General features: G+C 34.1%; 1 long non-coding RNA gene across 1 annotated transcript in view; it reads left to right on the top strand.

Annotated features, from left to right (window-relative positions):
• LOC127862169 (uncharacterized) overlaps positions 1 to 18,233 on the top strand; it is a 62,989-nt gene extending 44,756 nt beyond the window's left edge. Inside the window, exon 3 of the long non-coding RNA XR_008040474.1 lies at positions 18,156 to 18,233. This is a non-coding gene — a long non-coding RNA (uncharacterized LOC127862169). The remainder of the gene's footprint in view (positions 1 to 18,155) is intronic.
• The last annotated feature ends 313 nt before the right edge of the window (positions 18,234 to 18,546 follow it).

Here is an 18,546-nt window from a genome sequence, read left to right as displayed (position 1 = left end):
AATGTCACTGTTTGAAATACATTTCGAAATTTTAAAACAACAACGCTAACAATCCCATATTGTTCTACATACAAAATTAATTTATTTTATTTTTCGGGGAGGGGATTGGCTTTGTTAGTTTATGTAATGGTGGTAGTTAATCTACATAATAAACTTTATGATTCGAAACTTGTAATCAGTTTCTATCCAAGGTAAATTATAGTTAATAAGAGTGTTCGTGGAGTGACTTAGCGTCACACAACCAACAGTTTCCTCGGCATCATGCTGAGGCATGTCTTGGCGAACAGAATCAGCGACTCGGCAAACAGATGGTCGATGCCAAGTCGACTCCCCGAACACCTGTTGTCAAACTCGCAGATGGCGGAATTTTTTGGTTTTGCCTGAGCTGTACTGTATGTACCTTGTTGATAAAAAAGAATTTTCTGTCAATAAAATGCAATTACTTTACCCCATAGCAGCTGAAAAGTGGGGGCACTATTATTTTGATTGCTCCTTCATTTTATTATATGATAGGGGCACGTTTATTAGGGCAGGAGCATTTATTAGGATAAAGACGGTATTTTATCCATGATCTTATTTTAAATAGTGCTTTCTGGTGCTTACTTTTTCCCTTAGGTAATTTAAATCAATAGAAACTCTGAAATCCGAAACAGTTTTAACATTTGGAAAGATTTATTCATTTGCCCTGACTGTCAAATGTTTCTTTTAATACATTTTGCATGATGCTCACAAAAGCGATGAATTCAATACCCTTGTAGTTTTCAAAAGTGTTATTTAATATAAGGGTTGCTTTGAAACTCTTCACTAAACAGGTAACTATATATTTACAAATAAAAACATAGATGACATATTTGGGGCTCGTTATGTAACTCTAAGGCTATTGTGATGCAGATTTTATGGCAAAATTGCAGCTGTTGTTTGCGCTTGCTGCTTACAGAAAGTTTCATATTTACTGACCTGTGAATATTTAGTGAGCCAAGGCCACACATTTTAATTTTCAATGGTTAATATAGCAGTTATTTTCATTATTGCATGAAAATCCCAACCATAATAAAATAACCATTTAATGTTAATGATTTTTAATGCATTTTCATGTTGTCCTGTTTCGGAAACATCAAATTTCTATAAGTGGTATTACAGAATAAGAGCTCGGCACCAAGGCGAAATGATTATGAATAATTAAAGAATATTCATGAACTATTCATGAACAGTTCATGAACAGAGTTGAACTTTCTGTGTTCATGAATAATAAGATTTTTTCTGTTTCATTACAAGTAACAACATCATATTGAGAAACATCAAGTTGCATATGAAACAATACACCTATAATGCATTTTGACATTTTTACCTATAATAGCTGTTATAACAATGAAAAGGAAAGTGTCTGTGAAATTTTTGTTCATTTGAGTTTTTGCGTTTGTTTTCAACAACTTTTAGGTAATATCAGAGGGTAGTAAATACCTAACCATCGTTCCTGGGAAAAAACAGTTCAGATGCATCATGAGAAATTCTCGGATAACTTTCCAGTCGCCAACTGTGCTGTTCAGCGTCATATCCGTATAAACGAGAAAGGACAGGGTTCAATATTTTTTATTGACATCAGTCAAATTTAGAGTTAATCGCAGATTGATTTACAAGGAATCACAGTTTTAAAATTTATGTTTTATCCAGCAGTTATTAAACAGTACATGAAAGATGGTGGCGGGTGTCATCATCACACCTTTTTCACCTCAAACAATTACTTAAACAACAATTGTGCCTTATGAGAAGTTAAATGCAAATGGTGAGCAATTAATTACTTATGGCAAGTTGTGAAAACAAAACCCGTTACAAATTGTATGCAGTAACAATTTAATTTCAGTACAAGTATATTTCATCATGTCCATTTATAGAACTGAATTACAAAAAATTTCTGCAGCCACATAATAATATTATTCAAGTCCCTTTGTACGCATTCACTATACATGATGCCATGTAAAAGCGTGCGTGTCAAAACAGACCATGTGCCGTAATTAAATATAGACGTGCAACTCAGTACATGTAGTATTTTAAAATGAATAATACATCGGCATTAAATGCAAACAATGAGATAGTATTGACACATTGAAACTGTAGAAAAAATACGTAAGTTTTAGAACTGATATTGGTTTTAGTTTGGACACCACCAGTTGCCAATTTTAGTAATGCAATGTGTTATCAATGATTTGATTACCCCGGTGTAATAACTATATGTCATGGGTTCTGGTTGAAATTCAAGTTATGGTTTGTTCTAATTCCAAGAGCCGGGTTTGTATACTATAACAACTCTTGACAGGAGTATCTGCTGCTAATGTATTTAAATCTTTATGTTGCTTAATATATATTTTGTTACAACGTCTTGGTTATGGGAATTTATGTGTATAGTAACGACACTCATGCAAGGATTAATAACACACTAAAAATAAAACAGTTCAATATAAGCGAACTGTACACATTTTATACTTACATTAATGTGTGTGATTGCATTGTTAAGAAAGTTCTTTTCATATCTTAATACTTGATTAACTTGATTAACATGCTCAAGGAGCATGGGAGCGATATTACATTAATTTAGTGGTTTGTAACCTATTTTTTCTAATGATAAAAGCATTTTTCGCAAAGAGAACACGTTTTTATAAATTTTCTGCATTTTTTTCTGCAATTTCTGGAAACAAGAAACAATCGTTTATGTAATTTCGGGTAAATTAGTGATTAAATACCACAGAATCTAAAAATTGTTTAGTTTGTTGTTGAACTGTTTTCCTGGTCCAGAGACTTAATGGAATTGAACCTGACGGTTACTGTCTATATTTTTTCTGTATACATTCATGAAAATTTATAGAAAGTTCAATAAAATTTATCTCATCATGAAATTTGAGGAATATTTTTTCAGGAATTTGTCAAGAACTTCTCTTGAAACAAAAACGACCTTTAGACATTCATGAAAATTCATCAAAAGTTTGTAAAAATTCATCCTATCATTTAATTTCATGAATCTTTTTATTCAAGTATTTTTCAAGAACTTTTCATGAAATCAGATTGTTCATAAAGTTCATCATATGGTTCATAAACATTTCCTTAAAAGTTTATGAACAGTCCATTAAAATAGTTAATGAACTTTCATGCATATACTGTCTAAATGTTTTCCTATACATTCATGAAAATTCATAGAAAGTTTATGAAATCATGAAATTTAAGTAATTTTTTTAAAGGCATTTTTCTAATAATTATCTCTTGAAACAAAAATGACCTTTAGACATTCATGAAAATTCATCAAAAGTTCGTAAAAATTCATCCTGTCATGAAGTTTCATGAATCTTTTTCAAGAACTTTTCATGAAATCAGATTGTTTATAAAGTTTATCATATGGTTCATAAACATGTCCTTAAAAGTTAATGAACAGGCCATGAAAACAGTTCGTGAACTTTCATGAATATTTGTTCATGAACTGCCTTCATGAACCAATCATGAACTGTTTATGACCCTTCATACATCGTTCATGAATGTTCATAAAGTTATGAACATCGTTTCGCCTGGGCTGAGTGTCCTGCAGCTGTTTCAAAAATATGTGATGTATTCTCTGGTCCTTAGAACTTAAAATGGTTATAATGACCTTGAACCGAACTGAACTGTCGAATACAGTGTGTTTTGCTGTGTATTCATTCCATCCTTATTCTCGAGATTATAAATAGTGCAAGCACATGTTTCGGTTATTAGATAGTAGCAAAGTCCTCAAATAAATGATGAATATTATAATTACTGGTATGAGATCTTAATTTAAAATAAAATATGGATGTGTAAATTGGGAAAGTCTTGTTCAATTTAATTTCCTTATGAAAAAGATTTTGTGAAAACTGCAAAAAACAAACTTTTACATAAATTTCAAGTGATTCATTACCCAAGTTCAGGCTATAAAACCAAAATGCTTTTAAAGAGAAAATACATTTATTTATACACTTTTTGATGTTAATATTCAGTAAAGGAAAGGAGGAAGCCATTTTAGAGTTCCTAGCTTTTCATGTGTATTGTAGAAACAAGAGTGCTTAATATTCCGATGGACAAAAATAATCAATCTATTTATGAAAGGATAACAGGAATGTTATCCTGCTGCTAATCAAAAATCAGTTTCTTTTCCGCAGCAAGGATTTATTTTGACAGGCAATTATCTGGAATTGAATATGTATAATATACATATTGGTTACCTCATAACTTATATGTTCTGTTCAAAATTAGCCATAATGATTTTTGTAGAAAGCACAATCAAAATATTTTTTCTATTTTGATTTTTATATTTTAGAATCAGGTATACATTTTGAATGCATTATTTCAATAATTCAGAGTAAACTCAGATTTTTTGTTTAGCCTTGTTCCAGAAATAAATATATATCGATATAAATTTCAGAATGGTATAGAGCCTGTCCTCAAGTTTCATCATGCATGAGCTACCCAGGCGAAACGATGACCATGGTAGACCATGGTCACCATGGTTTGTGATGGTTGACCATGGTATTTGATTGTCAGCCATCAAAAACCGTGGTGGAACATGATCAGGACCATGGTTGACCATGGTCACAAAAAACCATGGACCATGGTCGGCAATGGTGACCATGGTCAACCATGGTTGGCAATGGTGACAAAAGACAGACCATGGTTGGACATGGTCACACACAAAAATGGACCATGGTCGGCAATGGTGACCATGGTCAACCATGGTCGGCAATGGTGACAAAAGACAGACCATGGTTGGACATGGTCATTGCTGTTTTTACAAAGGAAGAATATTGTGTGCACAGGAAGTTGAAATGGGCAAGCTGAATGAAGACACATGGTTTATGTTATATTTGGAAATGTAAGTCTTTAATAAATTACCGGATAAACTGATCAGCCATTGGTTCCATTTTAACTTCTTTGGCACTGTGTTCACCTATGTTTCCCAATTTTTGCTACATTGTATCACTTTTTCCTCTGCTTTATGAATGTTTTTGTCATCAACATAATCAGAAGCATAACCAATCATTTCATACTCATTAACTGTTCGCCAACATGTCGATGAAGTGTCAGTAATTCAGATGATTTTATTACAATGTTGAATTTTATCTTTAAGTTCTTTCAGTAATTCAATGGCCCTGGACACATAATATTCCCTTAATGTAAGAGCCTTTCTACACAAGTGTTAAATGCCAAAAAGTTTATTATTAATGTCAAACTGCCTTTTATTTCTAGTTTTGGTAAATAAAAAAACAGAACTATCAAGCCTGACCTTTTTCCTGGAATTCTCTAGGAAATTCCTTCAGAAATTCCAGCAGTTATCATCAGCCTTTTTCTGTCAAAACCATGACCACTTAAGCCTGTGGTGCTGTTTTACAAAAGGAAGGCCATATGACTATGGTCTACGATGGTAGACCATGGCCAACCATGTTTTGTTAAATGGCACCACAGTCTTTGACCATGGTCAACCATGGTATATGGCCATGGTCAACCATGGTATTTGGCCATGGTTGACCATGGACATGATGACAATGGTCAAAGACTGTGGTGCCATTTTATAAAACCTGGTCTACCATGGTATACCATGGTCATATGACCATGGTCAACCATGGTTTAGCCATGGTCTTCCATGGTATAACATGGTCATATGGCCTTCATTTCCCCTGGGTAGGCTTAACTGTAAATTTGTTATTTATTATTCAATTTTAAATATCCAACCACATCTGCCTACCTCAAAGGTAAAAAAAACACTTAAATCTTAAGCCACAACAGCTTGTTCACACTGTAACTTTGTCATTCATGATCTTCAATTTTAAAATACTTTACCAAACAAAATGACTATGAGGAGAAAACATATTGTGAACACCAGTCTCCTTACATTAAAATTCAAGGTATATCTGAGAGATGACATGGTGTGTTTAACACCAGTCTCTGTACATCAGGGGTCAATGTCACCCTAGAGGATAAAGGTCCAATATGAAACTCCCTACCTCAGAGGTCAAGCTCACACTTGAAGGTTGAATGTTAAATTAGGCTATAAAACAGCTTGTCCATACTGTAACTTTATTTTTTTTGTCATCATGAAATTATAAAATACTCAATCACAAATGTTTACTATGTGAAGAAATGCGTTATGTGCAACTAATTGTGACTTAACCTCATAAGCTATGGTCAGATTTAAAGGTCAAAGTTTAACTTTGGTCATTAAAAAGATCGTCTGGCCGGTTACTGCTATTCATCTTGCAATTGTACAATAATTTACCACAAATGTTCAACATGTGGAAACGGTATGTCATGTGTAACAACTGTTTCACTAGTTTAAAGGTGAAGGTCACAATAAGGGGTCAAAGGTCAGATCCAAAATGAAATGGTATGGTCAAATTACCAAGTTTTAGCTCACCTGATTGCTCAGGTGAGCTTTTGTGACCGGTCTTTCTCCGTCGTATGTCCGTCCGTCCGTTAACATTTGCTCCTAAACACTCTAGAGGCCACATTTCTTGTCCCATCTTTATGAAACTTGGTCAGAAGCTTTGTCCCAATGAAATCTCGGCCGAGTTCAAAACTGGGTTGTGCCGGGTCAAAAACTGGGTCACTAGGTCAAAAAAAAGAAAAACCTTGTAAACACTGTAGATGTCACATTTCATGCCCAATCTTCATGTAACTTTGTCAAAATGTTTTTCTAAATGATATCTTGGTTGAGTTCAAAAGTGGTTTTGATCCGTTAAAAAACATGGCCGCCAGTGGGCGGGGCAGTTTTCCTGATTTGGCTATAGAGAAACCTTGTAAACACTCTAGAAGTCACAATTTTTGCCCAATCATCATGAAAGTTGGTCAAAACATTGGTTCAATTGATGTCTCGGACGAGTTCAAAAATGGTTGAGATCAGTGAAAAAACATAGCCGCCAGTGGGCGGGGCATTTTTCTCTATATGTATATAGTGGCAGTTTTCCCTATTTGGCTATAGAGAAACCTTGTAAACACTCTAGAAGGCACAATTTTTGCCCAATCATCATGAAAGTTGGTCAAAAATTGGTATTATTGATATCTCGGACGAATTTGAAAATGGGCGGGGCATTTTTCTCTATATGTATGTAGTGAAAACATGTGAACACAGTAAAAGTCACATTTTTGGCCCAATTTTCATGAAACTTGCTCAGAACATTTGTTTCCTTGATTCAAGAGTTTAGTTCAAAAATGGTTCCGGTCAGTTGAATAACATGGCTGCTGGGAGGGGGGCAGTTTTCTCATTATGCCCCCTCCCCCCCCCCTTTCGAAGAAGAGGGGGTATATTGTTTTGCTCATGTCGGTCCGTCCGTCCACCAGATGGTTTCCGGATGATAACTCAAGAGCACTTATGCCAAGGATAATGAAACTTCATAGGTACATTTATCATGACTCACAGATGACCGCTTTTGATTTTCAAGTCACTAGGTCAAAGGTCAAGGTCACGATGACCCGAAATAGTAAAATGGTTTCCGGATGATAACTCAAGAACACTTATGCCTAGGATCATGAAACTTCATTGATACATTGATCATGACTCGCAGATGACCCCTATTGATTTTCAGGTCACTAGGTCAAAGTTCAAGGTCACGGTGACCCAAAGCAGTAAAATGGTTTCCGGATGATAACTCAAGAACGCTTATGCCTAGGATCATGAAACTTCATAGATACATTGATCATGACTAAAGATAACCCCTATTGATTTTCAGGTCACTAGGTCAAAGGTCAAGGTCACGATGACCCGAAATAGTAAAATGGTTTCCGGATGATAACTCAAAAACGCTTAGGCCTAGGATCATGAAACTTCATAGGTACATTGATCATAACTCGTAGATGACCCCTATTGATTTTCAGGTCACTAGGTCAAAGGTCATGGTCACGATGACCCGAAATAGTAAAATGGTTTTAGGATGATAACTCAAGAACGCTTAGGCCTAGGATCATGAAACTTCATAGGTACATTGATCATGACTGGCAGATGACCCCTATTGATTTTCAGGTCACTTGGTCAAAGGTCAAGGTCACGGTGACCCAAAATAGTAAAATGGTTTCCAGATGATAACTCAAGAACGCTTATGCCTAGGATCATGAAACTTCATAGGTACATTGATCATGACTCGAAGATGATCCTTATTGATTTTCAGGTCACCAGGTCAAAGGAAAGGTCAAGGTCACGGTGACCTGAAAAAGAACAATGGTTTCTGAATGATAACTCAAGAACGCTTATGCCTAGGTTCATGAAACTTCATAGGTATATTGATCATGACTCGCAGATGACCCCTATTGATTATCAGGTCACGAGGTCAAAGGTCAAGGTCACAGTGCCAAAAACCTATTCACACAATGGCTGTCAAGGTCACGGTGACTCAACTTAGAAAAATGGTTTCCGGATGATAACTCAAGAATGCTTACGCCTAGGATCGTGAAACTTCATAGTACATTGATCATGACTCGCAGGCAGATGAAATAATGATGAAACTTGACCAGGATGTTTGTCTGGACAATATCTAGGTCAAGTTTGACATTTGGTAAAGATTGAATGAACCGACTCCTCTCAGGTGAGCGAACTATGCAATTAAACAAATAATTAATCAGAAATGTTCACCATGGGGAGAAAGTGTGCCATGTGTAAGTCAAGTACCTCTTGGGCAAAAGTCAAGGTCACACTTAAGGTTAAAAGCAAAAAAGTGCATGATGCAAGTTGCAGGTTTTTTAATAATTACAAGCATGTTTGAAAATGGGCTTGACGTGTTGCTGATTATTAAAATGCTTGAGTAGTCATGGGTCTTAAATTATTGAGGTGTCTTATTGAGGTGTACAGAGAAATAGAAAATATATTTACTAAAGATTTTTCACCATCAGAGTTATGGAATTTAGTGTTGTTGTTTTTCTAACTTAGCAGCTGATTTAGTTTAGTTGGTAATGCTCATTGGGTCATTGTCGACCTGAAATGGCTTGAAGTCACCCAGGGGTGACTAGAAGCAGATTATTGTCACCCTAGGGTGACTTCAAACCGATTCATGTCACCCTGGGGTGAATTCAAGCCGACCGTTTGACTAGAATCGGCTTGAAGTCACCCCCGGGTGACTTCAAGCCATTTCAGGTTGACAATGACCTAATGAGCATAGCGCAGTGGGTCTATATCAACCTGAAATGGCTTGAAGTCGCCTGGGGGTGTGACTAGAAGCCAATTCGTGTCACCCTAGGGTGACTTCAAGCCGATTCATGTCACCCTGGGGTGACATCAAGCCAACCGGGTGACTAGAATGGGCTTGAAGAAACCCCAGGGTGACATGAAGCCGATTTGTGTCACCCTAGGGTGACTTCAAGCCGATTCATGTCACCCTGGGGTAACTTCAAGCCGACAGGGTGACTAGAATGGGTTTGAAGTAACCCCAGGGTGACATGAAGCCAATTTGTGTCACCCTAGGGCGACTTCAAGCCGATTCATGTCACCCTGGGGTGACTTCAAGCGGACAGGGTGACTAGAATGGGCTTGAAGTAACCCCAGGGTGACATGAAGCCGATTTGTGTCACCCTAGGGTGACTTCAAGCCATTTCAGGTAGACAATGACCCAATAACAAAATATTTGTATAATTTTGGATAATAATTGTGTAGCATGTAACCACAGTGTCATTAAAATATATATTGTTGGCAAAGTTTGTGGTTTCATAGTAGTTTAATGATTATTTAATTGTCAAAAACATGAAAAACAACCAATAGTTAAAGCTTTATATCACATAATATCCCAGTTTGCATCCATTTGTGATATTTGACACATTTATATAACATTGTAGTTGCAGTGATCTTTATATGAATGCAGGTGTGTTTTGGTGATTAAATAATGAAATTCCTGTAAAAACTTGTAAAATGAGGGATTGATGTTGATATTTTAAAGCCTCGTACATTAAAAAGATCATTTGGATCATATTATTGAATATAAATAGTTTAAATAAATTTACATTTAATTTCTTACCACGTGAAACCTTGAGTAATATTTGTACTCAATATAACATTTTTTTTATATTTTATAACAAAATAAGAGAAAGTTATCTAATTTAAAATGTACAAGCAGAAAGTATTATAAGAGTACTAAAGATGCCTCGATTAAATGAAATCCAAAAGTTTGTCATCATTATAATTATTCAAAAGCGAAATATGTATTTTGTTAACAAAATGCCTTAGGGAAAGAAGTTCTAATTTTAAAAAATAGCTTTAAGAACATTGCTTTCATTTTGTCAATGCTATTATTTACAGAGAACACACAAAAAAGTGAATGTGACTGACATTTTTGAAGGCCTTAGGTCATCAAGGCAATATTAGTAGGGTAAATTTATGATACTTAATTTATTTCGTTTATGCCAAATATTATAATATTAAATAACAAGCAAAATAACAGTAGGCATTTCAACGCAAAATGATCGAAAAGTACAAAGAAATACAGAAATACATTTTTAAATTACAAAAAAAGTTCTCTGCAGCTTCTCTTGGTGCCTGAGACATCCACCATTCTTGCAAAGACCACTGCCTATGATTGTCTAGTCCTCCTATGCTGACCACCATCAGAGCGCAGATGACTGCAGACTTCAGGCGAGAACAATTGTCCACCCTTTTTATTGAGCTGAAGCCCCTCTCACAGTCTAAAATACACAATGCTAAAGACAATGTTGTTTTCCTTATAAATAAAAAAAAAACACGATAAGGTCAGTATAAATTTTCTTACCACCTTCAAGCTTCTGTGACCTATGGAAATTCTTGCTTCCAAGTTATGTTGAACCCACTGGCATGGTGCTTCAATCGCCTGCTTTATGGCCTCAGAATCATTGGCGACGTCCTGGACACCTGCACTTGAACTTATTGCACTAACAGAGACGATTCATAAGTAGTCTTGACCAAGAAACAAGTAATTGCATATTCCCCAGACCCAATAACTGGTCGTTTCTTAGGTTAAATCATTCTGTCATGCACAAAAACTTAAGGCACATTGGTTGCAGGTAAATAGCGTATTCCTTAAATATCAAAGAACCTATAAGTTGTGAATAATGAAATGTTGGTGCTGTTTATAATCGCCATTGAGAAAAAATTGTGGAAACATTTTAAGATGGCAAGAGCAATCAAATGAGACGTTTGACTCGATTTTATTGTAATTATAAATTCAATTACCCACTAACGCAACAAACACCAGTTACTGTTTATTGTTAAAACACAGCAATATAGTTTTTAGTAGTTAAAATAATACACACAAACAAATTGAGCATACCTTTAATTCCTGTTATGCAATATGTACTGGTATAATTGATCGATATTGACCATTATTAGTGGACAAACAACATTATTGATGACTTGTAAACGTCTACACCTCTCATCTAAGTCTTTATGCCCACAAAGATTTAATTTATTAGCGCATGCTTGTTCAAATTGGTCGGGCGTTGGCAGAATGCAGACAACATTCAGACCATAGCTTGCAAGGGCTAGTGAAATCTTCAAGCTTCGTGGCAACATGATTGGAAAATCAAGCAACGCGGCAAAATATATTTTTAAGTCCAAGCACCTCTGGGCCTCTGTGTTAAAACCGCATGGGGAAATGCCTGATGTTAATCAATTTCTATGATAATGCTTTGTTAAATTTTTACTTCCATATTAATCAACACGTATAACAGACACAATAATTTAACACTTCATTACTAAAGAAGCCTCGCTTCATGACTAGTTGGACTCTAACCCTCCTTAGCATTAAATTACTTTTGTATTTTTGGACCATTTGCTTTTAAAGAAAGCAAATATGTAGACAGGGACCTACAAGGCCTATATGTAGCTATGCCACTGGTGGAAAAGTTTAACTAAAATACTGAATGTTTGTTTCTCCCAATTTTACCCTAGATAAAATAATGCCTTCAAAATTGAATAAAGTTTTACTACTTAACTGTACCTCACTACCCCAACCGGTATACCAAAACATGTTCACGTTGTGAAGAAAACCCCAAAATATCTTACAAGATAGTCTAAAACAGCTATGCAAAGAGATATTCAGTATATATATGTTAGTATTATAATTCTTCAATTTCATTTTGACTCGAAATCTCTATACAAGTAAAACAATCAATTAAAACAAAGACTTAGCGTTGATTGATTCATATTAAAAACATACAGACAATTATTTGAACACAAAATTTATTTTCACAAGTTTACCGTACTTGTACCAAAGACATGAAGAGAAAATACTGGAATGATTACGGTCGGTTTATAGTTGATTTATTGATATTTAACAAAAATCCAATCAAATGAAAACAAAGTTTAATTTCCCAAGTTGACCGTGGTACCAAAGAACTAAAGGAAAATGCTGTCATGATTTACATTTTGTTTTCTGTGATGATTCATTTTGGATAAGAGTCATCCAAGTAGCAACATTTTTATGACGACTCCAGTCCTGTCTCACAGTTGTGGATTGCTGGCATGATATTGATCGGAAATCAATCAAGCCTGCTCTGCACGCGTCAAACAAAGACACAGAAATAATTTAATAACGAAATATTGGAAAACGATGCCATTATGCAGCTTTGATATAAGGTCACATTTTCATAAAAAACTATTACAAACCCATCAATACTACTGCTATAACTCAGTTGTGAAGAATATTTTTGTATGAATTAACTGGCAGGAGCACATTTCTTTCACATTAAGGAAAGATGGCCATTTCATTTGAATATGGATCAAATGAATCCACTTGCTATATTAATATCTTTCTAGTTAAAGGTTTTATTTTGCGGATTGTAAAAATTAAAATTGTGAAACTTTGTGTCAAAGCTTAAAAAAACAACAGAGCACTGTTCATCTGGGAGCGTAAAAACCTGGGCACGTATTTACCAACCGATTCTTAGACTTAAGAATAAAGAATAGACTTAGAACCAAGAAAAATGTGTTCAGTGTTTGAATATATACAGGCCTCTACTGGTGATTATGTCATTAACAAAATGTTCTATATGAAGAATAATATAGAGAGAGGTGTTTACTGCAGAGTTTGATTCAAAATTAAAGAAATTATTGAATATTCTAATTTAAAGAATTTTCTTTATTCTTAGACTTTAGTCTAAGAATTGTTTGGTGAATACGGGCCCTCCCCTGCGAAATGTTGTTCTGCAGTTCACGAATAATTCGTGAACAGTTCATGAACTGTTCATGAACTGAGTTCATGAATTGTTCACGAATAGTTCATGAACAGAAAATGAGCCACGTCTGTGAAAAGTTCTTGAAATTTTAGTTCATGAACTGTTCATGAACACTAATGGCATGAAGTGTTCATGAAATATTCTTAAAACCTAATGGCATGAAGTGTTCATGAACTATTATTGAACCCTTATGGCATGAAGTGTTCATGAACTATTCTTGAACCCGTGTGGCATGAAGTGTTCATGAACTATTCTTGAACCATTATGGCATGAAATGTTCATGAACTATTAATGAACATCAATGGCATGAAGTGTTCTTGAACAGTTCATGAACAACACAATTCTTGAAAAATTCTTCAGGGTTTTGCTGTTCACGAACAGTTCATGAACATTTTCTTTCTATTTTTCAATGGCTCATTTTCTGTTCACGAACTGTAAGTGAATAGTTCACGAACCATAGTGCTTCAAGAGTTCATGAACTGAGGTGGCATGAAGTGTTCATGAACTATTCATGAACAAGAATTTGTCAATTTATGCAAAGGTTATCATAAGTGTTACTAAAGCTCAACAAACAGGTCAGGGTAAGAAGAAACAAGTCTTGTATTAGCACTTAACATATTGATAGCAACATATAACAATAATTTAAATATAACACTAATAACTGAGATACAAGTGGTTTGATAATACTCTTTAATTTTCATAATACAACTTTGCACTATATGTTCATGAATAATTCATGTATTGAAAAGATTATGAATAGTCTCATTTTCAGTTCAAGAATCATTTACTAATCAATGGTTTCCCTGAAATGGTTACACTTACAGTGCCAAAGAACTTGAAATGGAACCAATGGCTGATCAGTTCAGCAGGTAATTTATTAAAGACTTACATTTTCAAATATAACATAAACCATGTGCCTTCCGTTTCAACTTCCTGTGCACACAATATTCTTTCTTTGTAAAAACAGCAATGCAATGTACATTGAGTTCTTGATATCATCTTAAACTGTTCTTGAAATAAGATGTCCTTAAAACATTCTTAAACTTGTCTTTTAAGTCTTCCAAGAACAATGACAGATCCTTTTAAGAACATATTGGATTCTTAAAAAGTCCATCATACGTTCAAAAACATTGTGTAGACCTGTTTAAGAACATCAGAAGGAAACATGTTGTTCAAAAAAGTTCTTAAAGTGTTCAAGAATAGTTTAAGAATAATTCAAGAACAGGAAAGGTCCTTAAAAAGTTATTGAAGTGTTCCTGAAGGCAGTTCTTGAACAGTTTTTGTACAAATGTTCTTAAAATTCTCTAGAACAGGTCAAGAGCTCTAACTTACAGTGGTGAAAGTACTATGCATATTCATACTAACTTCACAGGTTTCACAAATCTACAAGATTAGTATGCTAGACATTTCAATATTACTTTCAAAAATATGTATGAAATATATAGCTCAAAGGAATTCATGAATTATTCATGATGGATCCTTAAAGTCTGTCTCAGAAAAGTCATTAGAAATACTTGTGCATGAAATGTTCATCACTAAGTATTTATGGTTAGATGAAGAACTGTTCATGAACTTTGAAATGTTCAACAATAATTCATAAACAGTTCATGAACATGTCTTAAGAACAGTTCATGTCCAAAAGTTCATGAACCAAGCTCAGGAACTTTTTCAGAACCGTTCATGAACAGTTCTTGATTGGCTTGAAGTGTTCATGAAATCATGAACAACATTTTGCCGGGGCTGACTTAGATCTGATTAGTAATGAAAATACATTTTCATTAATGAGTAAATCATCTTTAGTAAATATTAAAAAAATAACAAAGTATGACAAAGGAAAAAACAATTAAATATTTTGCAGTGTTCCTTGTGTTTTTGTTATATGTGGATTGTTCAAATAAAGACAAAATGCAGCAATTGTTAAGTAACTGCTCGGATCCCCAAGTGGTTATGGCTATAATGCCGTATTGGTTTTTAATTTAAAAAAACACAGTACTTTTGTTCTGGTGTATATCAATTAAAAACATTTAATGACAGCTTTAAGAAAATCCAAAATCTGTAAGTCCCTTTAAAGCTGAAGCTAACAAAGAATGGGCATTACCCCCCCCCTCCCCCGGTAGATAAAGTTGATTAATGTGATGACCTTGAAATGGGTATTGTACTAACATGGGGGGGGGGGTAATTTGTTTCCAGCATTTGAATTATTCAGATATCTTTTCTAACATTAATTTATTTTTAATGTATGTGTTTTATTGTTAAGAATATACAAAAAATGTGTGTGTTTTTCTTGAGACCATTTTACTGTATGCAAACAAATAATAGAGAAAAACAAATTAATATTTGAAGAAACATAACAACCTTATAAAACTATATGACTGGCAGTTGTATTATGTTTACAAAATGCATTCATTATTTCAAAACAAATTATAAATACAGACTCCAGGTGACAGTTGTAAATCTACTTAATCTTAATATATTACAAAGGCTTCATATTGAAAGCATACAAACAATAAATCACTATTTTCTTACTTTACAAATGCCATCACCCACTCTTTAGGATAGTGCAATATACAGGTGGTACTTTGTCTTATATTAAGTCACATAGAAAAAGGAAAACAACATTTTATTTATGCGACATTAAATTAACAGTCTTTGTCCAGACCGCGAACATTTGTTACCTGCATGACTGAATTTCATCAGGTTGCATTCAATATTGAAAAAAAAATCACCAGTGATTCTAATACAGATAATATGAAATCATGATTGAAATTTCATTATGATGATATTATTATAAGGTTCTATTTTACTGACTGCACAATTAGCTGCATTATTTATGTGATTAAATTATGCTTGAATTGCTGCAATATGACAATTACAAAAGAGGCAGTAAAATGTTGATTGATGAACAATAACTTTCAGGATGGTTGATAGACTTTATTGAAAGCAGTTGCATCTGTCCTCAAATTGGTTCCTGCACAATATTAAACAAGTAATAATGCTTGGTGTGTAACCATTGTATCTTATCCAGGAAATGTTAGGCAGATATGACAGCTGCACACTGAAGGGTCATGCTTGAATGCTTTTGTGTATTTTTTACTTCCAGGGAGGCATGAAGTATTCTAATAATTATTTTTATAACAAAAGTATTAACTTATTGCACATCATTAGGTGGTGGGCCTAATCACATAGAGACTACGCTTAATCATGGCTTTGATTTGAATCCGGCGCGAAGTACTTCTCTTTGTGTAATTTGTTGATTTGCGAGTGACATTTATTTCATTTCAAGTTATTAATTATTTTTCATCAGTCATGATTCATTGCAAGGAAATGTGCAGGATTTTAAGCCAATATGTTTACTGTTTGATGTACTTGCAATGTTTGATTCCTAAGTACTACTGTAGAGGTTATTTAAAATCTGTTATTTGTCATCAATCATTAACTTGTAGTGAAAGATCCATGGCTTGAAGATTAGACTAAGACATTTCTTCTATGTTAATTGTTTGATGTCATATTAAATTCCTAAGAACTTCTGTAGGGGTGTTTTTGATGTATGTGACCATTTTAAGTCCCAGTAAAGGTGAAACTGGTCAAAGTTGGAATGAATAGTTACAACAGACATTTACATGTATAATGAAATTGTTTCTAAGTGATTTGATCTTCGTTTATCCCTTGTGAGAAGAAAGACTTTCAGACTTTGTGAACACTTTTTTGAGATATTAACACGACCTCCGAGTCTAGCTGTTTGAAATTACTCACTTTGTTAGTATTTCCTAGAAGGGGTAAGCAGCACAAGTTCCATGCTTATCGTTTGCAGTTGTACTAATCTAAGCTGTCATAATTAACTCTAAAGTCACTTGGGGGTAGACTCAGTGACTAATTTTGTACAGAATTCAAATTTGAAATTTATCATTTAGTCAACAACTAATAAACAAAAAGTGTCATTCAATTGGGGAATAACAAATAACATAAACCTTGTGGTAAATCATTCAGCTCAATGCTTCGGTTTCAACTTCCTGTGCACACAATATTCTTCCTTTGTAAAAACAGCGATATTCTGTTCATGAACCAGTTCATGAAGTGTATTAAAATAATGAACAAATTAATAAAATTCATGAACCTGTTTCAAGTTCATTAACTTGGAGTTCATAAATAATTGTGTTATTCATGAATATTTTGTCCATTATTGAACTGGTTCATGAAGTTCATAACATAAAGTCACGAAGTTCATGAATAAAGTAATGAAGTTCACAAACCTGTTTCAAGTTCATGAACTTGGAGATCATTAATAAGTATGTGTTATTCATGAATATGTTGTCCATTCACGAACTGGTTCATGAAGTTCATGACATAAATTCATGAAGTTCATGAATAATTTCATGAAGTTCATGAACCTGTTTCCCCGGGGATAATAAGTCAATTTTGTATGGGGAAATATTATTATTTTCTTTATTTGCATATGTGTTTTTCATTTGGTTTTACTGATGGTTTAGGTATTTATTTAACCCTTTGCATGCTGGGAAATTTGTTGTCTGCTAAAATGTCGTCTGCTGAATTTCTAAAATTAGCATTTTCTTCGATTTTTTTTCTAAGACCACTATTAGAATAGCAAACAGTTTGGATCCTGATGGGACGCCACGTTCTGTGGCGTCTCATCTGGATCCAAACTGTTTGCAAAGGTCTTCAAATTCCGGTTCCAGCACTCAAAGGGTTACGTATACCCTTATTGGCAATTGTGAAATATTCACCTTAATAATTAATTGGAATAATTTGGGTAGCTACACCTTCTGTGTACCTTAGAAACCACTCTTTCAATTTCAATTATAAATACAAGTGCTGATAGTAGTTTATAATGAATGTGTATATGCTATTAAACACACAGATTAATAATTATAACAAGTCAGCATGAACGCAAACAAGCCATTTCAAAAAACAATAATAATTATTGCACATTGCAAATATTATTTTATTTGTTTATTTTTCAGTTTCTGCGATGCCTCTCAAAGCTAAGAAGAAAGTGTTGCTGCTCTTAATGCTGATACTATACACCAGTTGTTCTCAAAGTAAGAAATCTATATGAAACCAAATATCTAAAGATGTAGAGGATGCATTTTCGTACATTTTGATTCAGATTATATGTATTTTGTAAAAGGACTAATTGCTTTATTGAAATAGTCTGTGAAAGAGAAAGAGTTAAAGACCATGGCAGTTTGAAGTGCCTAATGTATCAGTGAGGTGTAGCCATTTGTTGTTCATAATATACTTACTGGACAGAACAAAAGAAGAAAAACATCATTGATACCGCAAATATGATTAAAAAGTTGAGATTCCTAATGGCACTGTCCAATTTTCAACACCTTCATTTTGCTTTTTTCT

The sequence above is a fragment of the Dreissena polymorpha genome, chromosome 16 (assembly GCF_020536995.1).
Source record: "Dreissena polymorpha isolate Duluth1 chromosome 16, UMN_Dpol_1.0, whole genome shotgun sequence".
In the NCBI taxonomy this organism is placed as follows: Eukaryota; Metazoa; Mollusca; class Bivalvia; order Myida; family Dreissenidae; genus Dreissena; species Dreissena polymorpha.
This window is presented reverse-complemented; position numbering and strand designations above follow the sequence as displayed.